Consider the following 19,010-nt stretch of genomic DNA (forward strand, 5'->3'; position numbering starts at 1 on the left):
CTTTCCTTTTGTAGAAATTTCATTTTTTTAAATTAAAATGCATCTGCCTAATTAGAAATTAACCAGTTTCGGTTAAAAATCAACTTTTCTGTTGAAACTTCACATTTCGGAATTAAAAATTCACCTGTTTTGAAGAAAATTCAAAGAATGGATAGGAAATTTTATTATTTAGTCGAAAGTTTAACCATTTTCTTGCTGAAAAATAATTTTTTAACTGATAATTTAATTATTCCATTGTTTGTTGAAAGCTTATATTTTTTCGTTAGAAATTCATTTATTTGATTAAAAATTATTTTTCTTTTTTGTAGAAAATTAATTTTTTGATGAAATTTTATATTACAGGTTAAAAAATTATTTCTGTGGTTGAAACTGTTCTATTTTGATTGAAAATTAATTCTTTTAAGCAAAAAGTGATCTTTTTAATAGAAACCCATTCTTTCTGATTAAAAATGCAAGTGTCTAATTAAAAATTAAACTCTTTCGGTTCAAAATGAACTTTTCGTTTAAAAATTCACAAGTTGATGTTGACAATACATCTGTTTTAAAGAAAATTTGTATTTTCTCAAAAATTCAACGATTTGGAAGAAAGTTAAACTATTTGGTAGTTCAACCTTTTTTTTTGGTTAAATTAATTGTATTTATAAGATTAATAATTTTAGTTAAGATTTCATTTCTTTGGTTGAAGATTAAACTATTTTGTTGCCAATTCGTTCTCCTTTTTTTGTTAGAAAAGAATTTTTAACTGATAATTTAACTATTCAATTGTTTGTTGAATATTTATCTTTTTTAGTTAGAAATTCATTAATTTAAAAAAAAAAAATTTCTTTTTTGTAGAAAATTAGTCCTCTTGTTTGAAAATTGATCGTTTTGGTTAAAAAGTCATTTCTTTGTTTCAAAATTAATTGTTTTTTAAAATTTTAAATTCCTTTTTTTTATACTGAAAATTTAAATATTAGGGAACAAAAGTATCTGTTTTAATAGAGAAAAATTCTTTTTAGCTAAAAGTGCAACTATCGAATTAAAAATAACCTGTTTTGGTTCAAAATAAACTTTTCGGTTGAAAATTCACATTTTGATGTTAAAAAAATTAATCTCCTTTTTATTTTCTCCTCGAAAATTCAACAATTTGGTAGAAAATTAAACTATTTGGTAATTCAAAAATTTTCTGTTAAACTAATTTTTTTAGTTGAAGATTCGTAATTTTAATTAAGATTTCGATTCTTTTATTTTGTTCCGAAAAATGTATGTTTTTCGATAGAAAATAATTCTTTTTCGGAATCATCTAATTTATCCGTAAATACTTATTGTCTTCTCGAAAATTCAACATTTGGTAGAAAATTGAACTATTTGGTCGAAAGTTGAACAGTTTTTTTTTTGTTAAAATAATTTTTAGTTCTTTAAATAATTGTAATTTGTTTTTTAACTGATAATTAAATTTGTTCGATTTTTTGTTGAATTTTTTTTACAATTGAAAATTGATTATTTTAACCGAACATTAAACTATTCCATTTTTTGGCGAAAATTGATATTATTCGATAGAAATTTTATGTTGTTTATAAAAATACAACTGTCTACTTAAACATTAACATTTTTGATTGAAAATTAACAACTTTTCTTGAAAATTCAATTTTTATTTAACATTTATCTTCTTCTTGATTGAAAATTTAACTAATTTGTTGCAAATTTATGTCTTTTTCAAAAACCGTCTTCTTTGGTAGAAAATCATTTTTTTGTTTGTTTAAAATTCAACTATTTGGTACAAAGTGTTTAGTACAAAATTCTACTCTTTCCTAGAAAATTAGTTTTTTACTGCAAATAATTTTTGAGTGAAATAAAATTTTTTTGGTTTATAATTAAATTATCTCGCTAAAAATTCAACTGCTTTGTAGAAATCTGGTCTTTTTGGCTTGAACCATTAACATTTTAGATACATTTTTTTTCTTTATTGAATGAAAATTTTTTCCTTGGTTGGAACTATAGCAACTATTACATTTTTTGTTAAGAATTTATCGTGTTGGTTGAAATTTGAATTAATTTGGTAATTCATAAGAAACGGTTCCTGATGTCCATAATGTAAATTTAAAAATTGCTGAGTCCGATAAGATAAAAACAGATTTCGATAACTAATATGCTGATAAGTGATTACAAAATGAAAAAAAAACTACTTACTGCTATAGTAATCAATCTTTTTTGCGTCTTAGTTTCATGTTCCACGTTTCTTTTAACAGCTGCAAGGCGGCAATAAAAATCAATAAACCGGCGAAAATTCAAATCATTTAAATTAAAATTAAAATCATTTACAAATTAAAACTTTCTATATGGTAGATTACACTTCTCAGAATTTAACCATTTTAATTTTAATTTCAACATTAAAACTGATGAATATTCTAAAATTGTAAGTATTCAAAATAAAAGAAAAGATTCAATTACTGAGGTATCAATCTAAAATTTGAAACATACCATTTTTGAACTTATTAAATTCAAATTATTTAATTTTTAAAACTTTCGATCTTAAAATATTAATTTTTTTATTCTTCAAAGAAAAATCGAGCAATTTTAAGATATTAAATAGAAAATTAAAAAAAGGATACAATACAGGATCGCTGTGTTTCCAGTTTTTGATATTGCACAGTGTTACGCATTTAAATTCGAAATTGTTGTTTTTAAGTTGAGTTTTTACAGTTTAATATTTTGAAAGATTTAAAAATAATCTAATTTTTAATACCTAGTTTTAAAATCTTCTTATTTCTGAGGTTTGAAGGTGATCAAATATTTTCTTAATTTTTTATTGTTTTTATTTTATTCAGGAGCCTTTATTTCCAAAGTTCTTAATTGCGAATCCTTCAAACTGAATCTCGAGCAAATATCAAGTCTTTCAATTTGATATTTTACGATTTCGGAGAAAATTAAAAAAAAAAACCCGTAGAATTTTGTACGTTTAAAATTGAAACCATACAATTTAGAATATTTAAATATAAAATGATTAAATTTAAAACTCAGATTTAATCTATCCAATATAGAATATTTATATATAAAATTATTAAATATAGAACTGACTATCAAGGCTTTCAATATGTTGAATTTTTAATTAAAAGTTATTTTTGAACAAACCTAAGCTTTTCTGACAAAATTACAGCAGCAACTTTTCTAACTAAGCAAAAAAATTACTTTTGAAGCCAAAAAAAAAAGTTTTGTTTCAAGCCCTTAAAAATTAAACCGTTTTATGATTGCGCAGTCTTCTCTATAATTGCACCTTTATAAATTTGCAACCAAAGAAATTAATGTTCAATCAAAAAGATAAATTTTCTACACAAAAAAGATTAATTAAAAAAAAATAAATATATATATATATGAACTTTCAACAAAAAGGTTCAATTTTTAACCAAAGAAATGTATTTTCATCTAAAATGAGGAATCTTTAACCAAAAAATATGAATTTACAACCAATAAGAATTATTTTTACAAAAAAGACGAATTTTCATCAAGATACATGAATTTTTAAGTAAAAAGGATAAATTTTCAACCAAACATAAAGTAATTGAATTTTCAGTTTAAAAAAAAGAATGTTCAATAAAATAGTTACATTTTTAACCAAGGTTTTTCAAATTTTTTCCAATTTTCAACTAAAATGATGAATTTTCAATAGCAAAAAAATGAATTTGGAACCAAATTGTTGAATTGTCGACCAAAAAGATACATTTTCAACCAAAAAGAATTATTTGTGTAAAAAAAGACGAATTTAAAAAAAAAATACGTACATTTTTAACTAAACAAAATAAATTTTTAACCAAAATACATGAATTTTCAACTAAGAAAGATAAATTTTTAACCAATAAAAAAAGTATTTTTAACAAAATAGTTCAATTTTAACAAAAAAAGTTTTTTTTTTTAATTTGAAATGATGAATCATCAAAAAAAAATTAAATTTTTAACAAAGCATTTTCACTTTCAACTAAGTAGTTCAATTTTGAACGAAAAATGTAAATTCATAAACCAAAAATATGAACTTTCAACCAAGAAATAGTTTTTAATCAATAAAGAAAAAAAACGTAATGCAAAATGTGAAATTTTCTTACCAAAAAATGAATTTTCTACCATTTTCAAATCGAAAATAGATCAATTTTGATGAATTTTGATCCGTAAAAAGGAAAACTTTAACAAAGTAGTTCAATTTTCGACAACCGGAGGTAAATTTTTTTACTAAAATGATTAATAATTTACAAAAAATTAATTTTGTTAAAAGTTGCAGAACTTTCAAACAAGAAGTCAAATTCTAAACCTAAAAAGAAATGTCGTCAATAAAAATATCATAGTTACTGCAACAACAAAATATTTTAACATGGAATAAATCACAATATAACGTGACCTAACAGACGAATTTGCAGCAAAATAGTTGACTTGAATTTTTAAACAAAAAATCGATTTTATAACGAAACAGTTGAATTTTCAATCAAATAGTTGGATTTTTAGTTAAAAAATCACTTTTCAAACCGAAAATATGAATTAAAGAAAAAATGAACTTTCAAACATTAAGAATGAATTAATGCGGGGGGGTTATATTATATACTTAATAGGTTATATTTTGTAAAAAAAATCTAGCATATTTATTTCTGCATCCTCAAGCCAGTGCCAACATCAACTACGAAGAATAAACAAATATGATTTTTCCACAAAAAGTAAAATTTTTAACCCGAAAATATAAAATTGCAAAAGAAAAGTTAAATTTTCGACAAATTTTTCGATTTTCTACCAAATTGTTGAATCATCAAGCCAAAATGATCAATTTTCTGCAAAACAGTTGAATTTTCAACCACAAAGTTGACCTTTTAGTCTTAAATATATTGCTTTTAAATAAAAATTCGAAAAAATAAATTTCCATTGAAAAACAATAAGTTTCCATTTGGAAAAGCAATTTTTTTACAAAACAGTTCAACTTTTATCAAATAGATTCATTTTCCACCAACTTTTTGAATTTTCGACCAGGAATATAAATTTTCTACGAAAATAGGAGAAATTTCAAAAAATTAGTTAAATTTTTAATTTGAAAAATATCACTTTAAACCAAGAATGAAATAAATACATTTTCATGAAAAAAAACAATAATTTTCAATTTAGAAGAGACAATTCTTACAAAACAAATGAGTTTTCCACAAAACATTTAAATTTTTAATCTGGCAATATGAATTTTCAAAAAAAAAGTTCAATTTCCGATCGAATTGTTAAATTTTCTACAAAACAGTTGAAATTTTAACCAAATAATTGAATTTTAAGTCTTAAAAAGATTGCTTTTTAACCAAAATTGGAATAAATAAATTTTCATTGAAAAACGAGAAGTTTCCGTTTAGAAAAGCGATTTTTTTATAAAACAGTTGAATTTTCTATCGAATAGTTGAGTTTTCAACCAGGTATATAAATTTTCTAACGAAATAGAAGCATTTTGAACAAAATAGTTGCTGAATTTTTAGTCTAAAAAACATCAATTTTTAATCAAAAATGGAGTAAATAAGTTTTCATTGAAAAATAATAATTTACAGTTTTGGAAAGCGAATTTTTTACAAAACAGATGAATTTTCAATCCAAGAGTATAAATTTTCAACAACAAAAATTGAATTTTCGACCAAATTGTTGAATCTTCAAGCCAAAATAATAAATTTTCTAAGAAACAGTTGAATTTTCAACCACAAAGTTGTCCTTTTAGTCTTAAAGATATTGCTTTTGAATAAAAATTCGAACAAATAAATTTTCATTGAAAAACAATAAGTTTCCATTTAGAAAAGCAATTTTTTTTACAAAACAGTTCAACTTTTATCAAATAGATTAATTTTCCACCAACTTTTTGAATTTTCGACCACGAATATAAATTTTCTACGAAAATAGGAGAAATTTCAAAAAATTAGTTAAATTTTTAATTTGAAAAATATCACTTTAAACCAAGAATGAAATAAATACAATTTCATGAAAAAAAAAACAATAATTTTCAATTTAGAAGAGACAATTCTTACAAAACAAATGAGTTTTCCACAAAACATTTAAATTTTTAATCTGGCAATATGAATTTTAAAAAAAAAAGTTAAATTTCCGATCGAATTGTTAAATTTTCTACAAAACAGTTGAAATTTTAACCAAATAATTGAATTTTAAGTCTTAAAAAGATTGCTTTTTAACCAAAATTGGAATAAATAAATTTTCATTGAAAAATAATAATTTACAGTTTTAGAAAGCGAATTTTTTACAAAACAGATAAATTTTCAATCCGAGAGTATGAATTTTCAACAACAAAAATTGAATTTTCGACCAAATTGTTGAATCTTCAAGCCAAAATAATAAATTTTCTAAGAAACAGTTGAATTTTCAACCAAATAGTCGAATTTTTAATCTTAAACAGATTGCTTTTAGGTGAAAATTTTAATTAATAAATTTTCATTGAAAAACGATAAGTTTCCATTTAGAAAAGCGATTTTTTTATAAAAAAAATTTCAGTTTTCTATCAAAGACTTGAGTTTTCTACAAACTTGTTGAGTTTTCCACCAAGAATATAAATTTTCCATAAAAATAGAAGAATTTCCAACCGAAAGTTGAATTTTTAGTCTAAAAAATATCACGTTTTAACCAAAAATGAAATAAATAAGTTTTCATTGAAAAACAATCATTTTCGGTTTAGCAAAGCGAATTTTTTACAAACATTTTTTACAAAAAATTTTTCTATTCAGAAAATTAATTTTTGTACAAAACAGTTCAATTTTTTATCAAATTGTTGAATTTTCAACCAACTTGTAATTTTTCAAGTAGGAATATATATTTTCTACCAAAAAAGAAGAATTTTGAACTAAAGAGTCGAATTCTTAACCAAAAAAGAAATAAATAAATTTTCATTGAAAATGAATCATTTTCAATGTAGAAAAGCGAATTTTTTACAGAAAAGATGATTTTTCCACAAAAAAATCGAATTTTTAACCCGAAAATATCAATGTTCAACAAAAAAATTAAATTTTCGCCCAAATTATTGAATCTTTAAGCCAAAATAATAAATGTTATAAAAGTATTGGTTTAGACCAAAAGTCGAATAAATAAATTTTTATTGAAAAACGATAAGTTTCCCTTTAAAAAAGCGATTTTTTACAAAACAGTTCAATTTTTTACCAAATAATTGAATTTTGTGAATTTGTAATGAAAAAATATAATTTTCGAACAAACAGTTGAATTTTCTATTAACTTGTTAAAATTTTCAGTAAAAGTAATGAATTTCCTACAAAACAGTTGAATTTTCAACCCAAAAATATAATTCTCAACCGAAAATTTATTTTCCAAACAAACAGATGAATTTTCGACGTATTTTTGTAAGAAAGAACAACCGGTTAGTTTCAAACACGGATGAATGACATACCCAAAATAACCAAACTAAACCTGTCAAAACTTGTTACTTGTTACTTTTTACTTCATTAATTAATGAAGATGCTTGAAAAGAATTTTATTCAAAATTCACAAGCCTTTATTATTCCCCATCAAATATTGAAAAAAAATCAAGCAAAATTAAACATTGAATAAAAATAAAAAAGCCGGCCGGCAGGGTTAAACTTCTGAAACATTCTGAACAGCGGAACGACGGATGTGGTGCCATGGTAAGTGGTGGTAAGTGGATGAACGGAAATTGGAATCGGAATTTAACAGTGCATTTCGGATTTTCAGTGGCATTGGTGCATTGTGTTGCATTTTCCAGCTACCTTTTAAACTCCTTTTTGACTCCGAAAATCGATAAAACTCTCAAAGGTTAAGAAAAACAGGATCGATTCCTTTCTCTCTTGTTAAATCTGACCGCTCGGGCGATTTCCAAGCCCTTGTCGAGTGAAAATTAAGGTTGTGTCCCGCGTATTAATCCATTGAACTCTGCTAGAAATTGAGGAATTTGCCGAAGGATTAATTTAATTGATCCTGGACTGCATTTAGTTGCAGTGAGAGAGCGCGGCTAGTACTGAAATCGGTGAAACCGTTTCAGAACAAGGGAGAAAAAAGTTACGAACGCGGAAGAAACATCGCTAAATATCGTAGGAGGCTTTGTATTTTACCGGAGGTGAGTTTACGTTCTACTTTTACCGGCTTTTGTGGCTTCTAATTCTGAGGCATTCTTCGATTGCACAGATAGTTTTCAAATTCTGAAGAATATCGATTAATTTCTAACTTTTTAAAGAAAATTTCGAATTTATAACGAACTTTTAATTTAACTTTTGGGGTTAGGTTTTTAAAGTAACCTAAAAACCTGGAAAAGTCTTTAAACTTTCTTTACTTGGAAAAACATTTCAAAACTTGTCATTCATTCCCGATTTTTTTTCAACTTTAAGAATCTCATGAACATTTTTTCCAATCTGATAAATTTTGTGCTGTCAAAATATCTAAAGTAAGTTCAATTCCGCTGATATTGAGCTTATCCTGGTATAATTCGTTGTTAGTAATTTATTTGCCTTGTATTTTTATTTATTTATTTCTGCAGCTTACTCGTGAAGATTATACTTTTAGTTAAGAATTTTATCATTTGGTACCAAATTCAGCAGTTTTATTTAAAAGTTGAAAATTGATCGTTTTTAATTGAAAATTCATATTTTCTTGGTGAAGATTCGACTATTTTGTAAAAAAATCGTTTTTTTGGCTGAAAAATTTGACTGTTGAACATTTTTCGTTTGGGTTACAAATTTTTATATTTTCGTAGAAAATCTAACTATTCAATTGAAAATGTTTATTTTTTGTGTAAACATTAATCGTTTTTGGTAGAAAAATAATCTTCTGGAAATTAACTTATTTGGTTGAAGATTCAACTATTCTGTTGAAACTGTTTTTTTTGCGTTAAAAAAATTTTTGTAACCGAAAATATTTATTTATAAAATGTTTATGTTTATAAATATTTTATAAATATTTATTATTTATTAAATTATTCCATTCTGGTTAAAAATTGATCTTTCTCCATTGAAAATTCTTGTATTTTTTTCAAAAGTCGTCTTTTTTTATAGAAAAATAATTTTCTTTGTTGAAAATCATTTTTTTTGTCCAAAATTTCAACTATTTCGTTGCAAATAAATTTCTCTGATTAAAACTTTTAACTAAATTGTTTAAAATTATTTTGTTAAAATTTTATCTTTTTGGATATAAAATTAATTTTCTTGGTAAAAAATGTATCTTTTTGCTCGAAAATTAAGTTTTTAAACTGAAAATTTAAGTTTTTTATTTCTTGTTGAAAATTGTTTTTTTTTTTGTTAAAAATGTTTTTGGTAGAAAACTAATCTCTTTGAAATTAATTTCTTTGCTTGAAGATTGAACAATTCTGTTGAAAATTCGTTTTCTTTCGGTTTCAAAATTAATTTTTCAACCAAAAAATTCTATAAAAAAATTTCTTTTTGAGTTACAAATTTTATTATTTTCGTAGAAAATAAAAAATGTTGTTTTAAAATTTCTTTTTTTTTTTGTAATGGACAAATCTTTTTAAAATTAATTAATTTCGTTGAAGATTCGACTATTCTGTTAAGTTTTTTTTTGCGTTAAAAAATTTTTTTTGCCGAAAATATGACTATTCCATTCTTGGTTGAAAATTGATTTTTTTTTCAGTTGAAAATTCTTATTTTTTGTCAAAAATTCGCCTTTTTGGTTCAAAATTTCTACTATTTCGTTAAAAATAAATTTCTGTGGTTAAAACTTTTAACTAAATTGTTTATAGTCAATGTATTTTCTTTAAATTTGATCTTTTTGGATATGAAATTTATTTTTTTAGTCAAAAATTGATCTTTTTGTTTGAAAATTAAGTTTTTAAATTGAAAATTAAATTTTTGTATTTCTTGTTGAAAATTCTTTTTTTTTGTAAAAATGTAATATTTTTGTTTAAAAACCTTAGTTTTGGGTTACAAATTTTATTATTTTGGTAGAAAATTAAAATTTTGGTTTGAAAATTTAGTTTTTTTTTTGTAGACGAATAATCTTTTTGAAATTAATTAATTTCGTTGAAGATCCAACTATTCTGTTAAAAGTGCATATTTTTTTGAGTATGTTTTTTTTTGTACTGAAAATAAAACTTCCATTTTTTAAAATGAAAATTGATCTTCAGTTGAAAATCCTTAAATTTTGTTCAAAATTCGTCTTTTTAGTAGAAAATTTTCTTGATTAAAAACTCATCTTTCAGTCCAAAATTTCAACTATTTCGTTAAAAATAAATTTCTTTCATTAAAACTTTTAACTAAATTGTTTATAATTAATGTATTTTGTTAGAATTTTATCTTTTTGGATACAACATTAATTTCCTTCATCAAAAATTTATCTTTTTGCTTGAAAATTAATTTCTGTGTTTGCAGATTTAACTTTTTTTAAAATTCATTTGTTTTTTCAATTAATTTTTTTAAATATTAAATTGAGCTATTCTTTTTTTTGTAGAAAAATAATCTTCAAATTAATTTCTTTGCTTGAAGATTGAACTATTCTGTTGAAAATTCGTTTTCTTATGATTGAAAAAATAATTCTGTAACTGAAAGTTTAACTTATTTTTCTGGGTGAAAATTCGACTATTTTGTAAAAAAAATCGTATTTTTACTTTGGAAATTCATCTATTTTGGTAGAAATTTGATTGATTTTTATTCAAAATGCAACTATTCTATTTTTGGCCTAAATTGATTAATTTATTTAATTTTTTCTTGGAAGTTTCATCATTTTGATTGAAAATTGAACTATTTCCTTGAAAATTCTTTTTTTTTTCATTCAAATTAAATTTTTTAACTTTACAAAAAATTCGTTTTTTGACATAAAAGTGCAACATTTTAGATGATTTTTTTTCTTTTTGTCTGAAAAATCTTTATTTGTTTAAAATTCATCTCTGGTTGAAAATTAAATTCTTTCGTTGAAAATTCATCTTGTTGGTAGAGTGTTAATGTTTGCGTGTTAAAAGTTCCATTTTTTGTTAAAAAAATATGTCTTCTAGTTTAAAAATTGTTTTTTTTTTTTGGTTAAGGTTGACCCACATTATTAAAAATTCATTTTTTTGTTTGCAGATTCATAATTTTAGTTGAAAATTTATTTCTGTGTGAAAATTTAAATATTAAAAAATTATTTTTTTTCTGAAAATTTATGTTTTCAGTTGAGAATTAAAATGAAGTTAAAAATTCAGCTTCTCGTGTTAAAAACTCAACTCTGTTTTTGATTGAACCCTAATATTTTTTGTTTGAAAATTCAGCTGTTTGGTTGATAATTGATTTTTCTCGTAGAAAAAAAAACATTTGAGAAAAAAACATATAATAATTAAATTGTCTTTTATAAAAAATTCAATTCCTTTAAAAATGCAACTGTTTTTGGATGAAGCTTAACCTTTTGTTTTAATTCTAACATTTTATTGAAAATTTATTTTCTAAGTTGAAAATTCAACAATTTGGCTAAAATCATACAAATTTTAAACAATTCTTATATAACAAAAGAAACTCATTATGTATGGAATTGAACTCACTTTGATTATATCAACATAAAAAAATTATTGTATTACAAAAATATCATTAAAAACTCATTAAAGTTTAAAAATAGATACAAAATAGATACAAAATTATTTAAAAAAAGAGAAAAGTGTTAATTTTTAAAGGATGCTGTTTATGTTTTTTTGCACTCTTTTAGCTTTTCTGGACTAACTTAAAAAAAATTATATGCCTATGATTATACCATCTAAATTTATATTGAAATCGTCAGAAATCGTATAATTTAAAAGAACGACTTTAAATCTAAAACATTACAAAGTGACTAATTTAGATTGGAATCAATGTAGAAATTAAGCTTTCAAAATGGAACAATTATTGAAATATTCTACAAATGATTTTTAAATACCAGAAATTAATTTTAAATTAAATTTCGATTTTTTTTCGTTGTAAAAGTAAATAGTACTGAATTTATACTTATTTAAATCAAACGTCTTTTTATGAATTATAAATACCTATGAAAATGATAAAAAATGTGTTTCATTTTTTCATGAAAATCATAGATTTTTAGCAATAAATTTAAAAAATATTAATTTCCATAATTTCTGACTGAAAAAAACATTATTTATAATTAACTCGTGTGATTGTTGTATGCTTAAAGAGGTGGCCTATAAAAACGTAATTTAGTTTTGCTAAACTCGCCTCCTTGCAAATTGCTTCTTTTTTTTAAAATGTCCTTTGCATTTTGGCAGAATAAAAAAAGATATTTAGGAGTTTAGCCTTTTTTTTGTAAAAAAATGGCTTATTTATTAACACCCGTTTTAATTGGACATTTTATTTTAAAATACATCCATTTTTGACAGAATTAAAAAAATATATTTAGGGTCTCAATCCCATTAAAAATTGGTTTGTTTAACCCTTATAGGGCATACTGGGTGTAAAAAACCTAGCGACTTATTAGCACTTTAACAAAGCGTACCAAATTCAAGAAAATGGAACATATTATAATTTTTATATGTAGTTTATGATTAATATAATCGTTTAATCAGGCAAAGTACGGTGTTTCATTTTTCAATGAATGGAGGCTTTTATTTTTTAGAATAAATACCTTCTTTGGAATGAACACTACAAGACTAATTTTATTTTTGAAGCGCCGTATCTCGGAAGTGTTCAAGTAAAATTCCAAAAAGGATTTTTTTAACTACTTTAAATTTCAAAAACTGTTATGAAACCTTTTTCTCCTTAAACTAGATAGATTAAACATCATTAACTGATTTTATTGTAAAATACTATCCAATACCGTCGACACAGCACACGTTTGAATACCCTTGGGTACCCAATACCCAGTATTCTCTTTATGTAATGGCACGGATTACCACTGTTCCTGAATTGTTTTTGGATCACCCTTTACTTGTTCCAGTGGATGGAAAAGTGGGTTTCCAGCACAAAAAGACATAACTAAATTTCTCACATTCCACTGATTGTAGATAATATTTCACAAAAAAATTTGAGATAAACCTTGATATGTTTGTACTTTATATATAAAAAATTTTGGACAGGAAATTCCTTGCATTCCATTGATGATAAAAATTAATTTGCATATGCAATTTCAAGATTACCCGTAATATAACAATAGATAAAATTTCGAGGGTGTCATATTACAGTAAATATTATTCAACATCAAGAGTTTATACATGCCTCTACATTTTTTCATGTTATTTAGTGCACATCTTTTATGGTATTTACAGTAAATCTTAAGTCTTAAATTTATCTATGCAATAAATCAAATTTCTAGACATCAAAAAATGTTGAATAAACATTTTCATTGTAATATGACACCCTCGAAAACTTTTCTATTGATATGTTAAGGGTAATACTGAAATTGGTTCCTTTACTTATGTACGTAATTTTTAAAAAATTCGCAAAAACTTGTTCCTGAAGATTATCTTTTTAGATATGAATTTCATTATTTGGTAAACATTTAACAATTTTCTTAAAAATACACCTTTTGTTTAAAATTCATGTTTTATTGCGGATAAGTCAACTGAAATATTTTTTGGATAAAAACTATTTTTTCTGAAAAATTTTCTTTCTGATTTAAAAGTTAATTTTTTAAATAGAATGGTGTATCTTTCTTGAATCAAAGTGCAACTGTTTTGTTGAAAATTCAACTATTTTCTAGAATATTTACTTTTTTCTTAAAATTCATATTTTTGTGTTGAAAAGTCAATTGAAATATTTCTGAATGAAAATTCAATTCATTTTTTTTTAAATTTATCTTTTAAATTTGAAAATTCACCTGTTTTAGTAGAATTTTTATTTTTCTTGGACACAAATGCAACTGTTTGGTTGAAAATTTAATCCTTTTTGAAAGTTTGTCTTTTTAACTTCTGCTTTATCAGGAATTACATATTTCTTGGTTAAAATGCAACCATTCAGTTGAAAATCCAATAATTTGGTTGAAAAGTCATACTTTTTGGTAGATAATTCTAATGTTTATTTGAAAATTTACCTATTTCGTAAAAATTGACTTTTGGTTTAAATTTAATATTTTTGTATTGAAAAGAGAATTAAAATCTTTTCTGGATAAAAATTAAATTAATAAATATTTTTAAAATTAAAAAATCATCTGTTTAAGAGAAATTGCATCTTTCTTGGATAAAAATGCAACTGTTTGGTTGAAAATTAAAATATTTTGTTAAAAATTCATACTTTTTGGTTAAAAATTCTACTGTTTTGTGTTAAAAACGAACTGAAATCTTTTCTGGAGAAAAGTTCAATTAAAAAAAATTTACATGTTTTAGCAGAAATTTTATCTTTCTTGGATATAAATTCAAATATTTAGTAAAGAATTAAACTATTTTGTTAAAAATGCATCCTTTTTGGTTAAAAAATGCATCTTTTTGGATTGAAAATTCAATTTTTTCGTAGGCACTTATTTTTAGTTGAAAATTCATATTTTGATCTTGACAATGCAACTGGAATTTTTTTGGGTGAAAATTCAACTATTTGAAAAAAAAATTTTTTATCAAAATTTATCTGTTTTAAGATAAATTTCATATTTTTTGGATAAAAGTGCAACTATTTAGTAGCGAATTCAACAATTTTGTTAAATACATCATACTTTTTAAATAAAAATTCGTCGTTTTGGATTAGAAATTCAATTTTTTCGTAGAAACTTATTTCTTATTTAAAAATTCATATTTTGATCGTGAAACCCCAACTGACATTTTTTCAACAGATAATTCAACTATTTTTTTGAAAATTTATCTTTTTGATTTGAAAATTCATCTGTTTTAGTAGAAATTTTCTTTTTTGTTATGAAAATGTAACTTTTTGGTTAAAAATTATTATTCTTTGCTTGAGTATTCAACTATTTTGTTTAAAAGATTTGGTTGAATCACTTTGTTAAGAAATCATTTTTTTCTTGTAAAATTTATATTTTTAGTTGAAAATTCATCTCTGGTCGAAAGTTCAACTGTTTTGTTGACAATTAATCTTTTTAATTAATAATTCAACTATTTGGGTGAAAGCTAAACCACATTGTTAACAATGTCTTTTTTTGATCGAAGGTTTATGTCGTTGGTTGAAAATTTAACTGTTTAGGGGAAAAATTATTATTCATATTTTTGGTTTGAAAATTCAAATTTTGTTGAGACAGTTTGCCTGAAAAATCTTTATTTGTTAAAAATTCGCTTTTTTGTTTTTAAAATTCTTTTTTTTGTGAATTTTTTTTTTTTAAATTGAAATATAAATTATGACACTTTTTTTGTTGGATATTTATCTTTTTAGGTTAAAAATTCAACTATTATGTTAAAAATTTAATTATTCGATTGAAAATTCAAGTATTTTGTTTAAAAAACCATATTTTTTTGTTTAAAATAAATTAATAAATTTTAAATTTGTATTTGAAATAATATTTTATTCAGTTTATAAAAGATTCCATGTTAAAAGTATTGCAAGATTAAAATTCTGGCATTTGATTATTAATGATCAAGGAAAATAAAAAATTAGTTAAGGAAAAATCATGGAATTTTGAAAATAAAGTTCTCGGATACCCTGTCTAATTCTACTAGCAATAACTAGCAACATAATATTCTGGAAACTAAAAATTAATGATTGGATCAAAAATTGTTTGTTTAACTGGCAGTAACGAAGTGGAATGAAAGTTTATTTCGGGTCGCTGAGATATATTATAAATAAATAACCTTTGTTGCCAAATCAAAATGCACTAAATGTAGATTTTTCGAGATTTTTGTAATATTTATGAAGACATGAGAGTATATTGTAATCTATTCATGAGAATTAATATTTCAAAATCAGTTTATACGAACGGTTTGATTCGTGATTTATTTTAAGTGCATTCGCGACAGTTAATGTCAGCACTAGAGCACAATTTTAAGTATTAACTGCTTGGAAAGATTACACTCGCGTTTTGATTTCATAGTTAATATAATTTTGTTTCATAATCTTCGAAAGTGTAATTTTTAGGTTTTAAACAAATATTGTCACATAAGTTTTTTAAGGCTAAAATAAAAATATCGTTTATTGCTCCCACTAAAATTTGGCTAAAATTTGGCTAAAATTTGGCTTCTAAAGTAGAATGCAACGTAACTATCTTCGCGACACAAAACTTAAAATAAACTGAATAAACGCGGATATTCACGTTCGATCTCGACGCCGGTACATTTGTCCTTGACTATTTTCAGTTTCAAAGCGTCTTAATTTCTAGTAAGAATAAGTCTTCGTGAAAAATGTTTTTTAGGTTCCACAAAAGATAGTTTAAACATTTCTTTTCATGAAAACAGATGTTGGAATATTGTAACAATCTATCTGGAATGTTTTTCTCCTTTCACTTCTTTTAATGCCAAGTTTTTAGATTTTTAAATCTAAATTAAAAAATGTAAGACATTATAAAAACAATTTATCAAAATGATGCTTGACAAATCAGCAATCGGAAAAGAATAATAAAAAGGTGAGGAGTTTGCAAGCAACCAAATAATACAAATAAAAAATCCTTGCAATTTAAAAAGCGTTTCTAATTAAAGGAATTATGATTTCATTTTATGATTAGTATTTTATTTTTCTTGTAGGATGTGTAATTTTAGTGGGATAATAAAGACTTCAGTTAAATGAGAAATCTTTTGCATTTTGACGTGCAGCGAAAGCAATAAACTTAATTTACTGTCAGTTGATAACCACAATGTAAGGCAAAAGATAATAATAATTATACTCATTTGAATATCACCACTTCTCAGCGACTTCCGTAATTATATTCAGATTTGTAACCTTTGACCTCGTCTTCGATTTAAAGAATGCTCACGTGGTCTCATTCTTCAGTCGAACTACAAGTGATATTGGGAAGTGCTTTTCTGTGGTATTTCAACTTTCCATTTATATTTGTTTAATCTTGAAGCTATTTCCCTAATTATTTTTTTTTTTATTAAAATGCTTAGCTATATATTTTAATATCTGCTCTATATTAATATGAATTTCAGAAAGAATATTATGCAAAGTTTTTACTAATTTGGAATACCTGAAATACAAATTCAAGCCGGGAATCACACATTTCAATTTTTGGAAAATGAGAATCTTGAAAGGTTTCAAGAGAATAAAAAAATTTTGCTGAAGGTTTATGGCAAATTATTTAAAGATTTTATATTTTGAAAAATTAATTTTTAAAGAATATTTCAAAACGTTTAAAAACATTTCTGAAATTGTCAAAAAAGAATCCAGAAGAATTTAAAGCGATTTTTCTGAATATACAGAACTTTAAAAAATAGGAAGTACCATTATTTAAAAAGTTATTTAGAGACTTTAGAAAAAAAAAAGTTTTCCTAAGGTCCCTGGAAGAAATCTGAATGATTCTCTTTTTTGAAAAATGCATTTTTAAAGAAAATTGAAAAAAAATCAAAATTTATTTTCAATATCCCCACTACGCCACCACTATGCAAGTTCCTCTGCATGAAAAATTTCACTTTTTTCTTATGGCACCACTACCACACACATTTTATTTTTAAATACTTTAGGAATAATTCGTGTTAGTTTAAGAGGTCCGTTAAGCTGGCAGGACCACATTGCAAAAATGGACTGAAAACCTATAGGGAATTTAGGGCTCATTTAGGGCTAATTCAATGCCCCGTGACTAAATTTAATGCTCTCCATTTAAACAAAAAAACCGGTGGCCGTACTAGCTTAACGTTAAGCTAGCAGAACCACACATAGTAAGAAATTAATTTTTCAAAATTTCTTTGCTCTATAATTTAGGGCTCATTCAGGGCTCACTTAATGCCCTATTGACAAAATTAATTCTCTGTAATTTTTCGAAAAAACCTGTGACCATGCTAGCTTAACGTTAAGCTAGCAGGACCACACATAGAAAAAAATGACTTAGACCAAATTTTTTTGCACTGTAATTTAGGGCTCATTTAGGGCTCTGAGAATATAATAATGAAAAATGAACAAAAATTGCTTAAACACTTTTTGTTTAAACAATTCTAGTAAAAATTAATTAAACAAATGTCTTCTTCTACCCTGCATTAAGGCTCAATGGAGGGCTATATGAATATAATATTTTAATTTAACAACAAATGGTTTAAACAATTATTGTTAAAACAAATTTACCACAAAAAATTATTTTATTTTCGTTTCGTTTGCATAATTTCAGGCTCATTTAAGGCTCCTGAAATATCATCGACAGCAGGTCGTGCGATATTTCCTTAGCTTTTTTTTTACTTATATATGGTGTGGTGCCACCTTAACGTTATAAAAAATACGTGAAGAAAACCATAATACCCGTTTTTAATACTCGCATAATTTAGGGCTCCTTTATGACTAATGTGGGCCCGTACTCCCAAATTTTGGACTCTAGTATTTTTTGCAAAAAATAGATAAAAAATGGTTTAAACATTTTTTTAAATGTTTCATTATCATATTCCCAGAGCCCTAAATTATTCTATAAGGTGAATTTTCCGTGAAATTATTTTTAGTACGTTTTATAGTAATGTTCGGTCAACTGAACGTTAAGTCCAAATTAGTCCTAAATGAGCTCTAAATTATTGTGGAAAGAAATAATGTCTAAGTCGTTCTTTTCTCTGTGTGGCCCTGCCAGTTAAACGTTAAGATAGCAGAACCACAGGCCGTTTGTAAAAAATTCGTGGCATCAAATTTGGCAATAGGGCATTAAGTGAGCCTTAAATTGTAGTACAAAGAATTATTGTCCAAGTCATTTCTTTCTATGTGTAATCATGCTAGCTTAATGTTAAGATAGTAGAACGACAGGTTTAAAAAAAATGCGGAGCATCAAATTTGGCAATGGAGCATTAAATGAGCCCTAAATGAGCCTTAAATTATAGTGCAAAGAAATATTGTCCAAGTCATTTTTTTAATGTGTGGTCCTGCTAGCTTAACGTTAAGATTGCAAAACCACAGGTTAAAAAAAATGCGTAGCATCAAATTTGGCAATAGGCATGAAGTGAGCCTTAAATTGTAGTACAAAGAAATATTGTCCAAGTCATTTCTTTCTATGTGTAATCATGCTAGCTTAACGTTAAGATAGTAGAACGACAGGTTTAAAAAAAAAAT

General features: G+C 24.4%; 1 protein-coding gene across 1 annotated transcript in view; it reads left to right on the forward strand.

Moving 5' to 3' along the window:
• Nucleotides 1–7,693: 7,693 nt before the first annotated feature.
• The window catches only part of LOC117180088 (putative glutamate synthase [NADPH]), a 276,810-nt gene continuing 265,493 nt past the window's right edge, over nt 7,694–19,010 (forward strand). The window contains exon 1 of the mRNA XM_033372403.1: nt 7,694–8,068. The gene's annotated coding sequence lies outside the window, so the exon portion shown is untranslated. The remainder of the gene's footprint in view (nt 8,069–19,010) is intronic.

The sequence above is a fragment of the Belonocnema kinseyi genome, chromosome 9 (genome assembly GCF_010883055.1).
Source record: "Belonocnema kinseyi isolate 2016_QV_RU_SX_M_011 chromosome 9, B_treatae_v1, whole genome shotgun sequence".
Classification (NCBI taxonomy): domain Eukaryota; kingdom Metazoa; phylum Arthropoda; class Insecta; order Hymenoptera; family Cynipidae; genus Belonocnema; species Belonocnema kinseyi.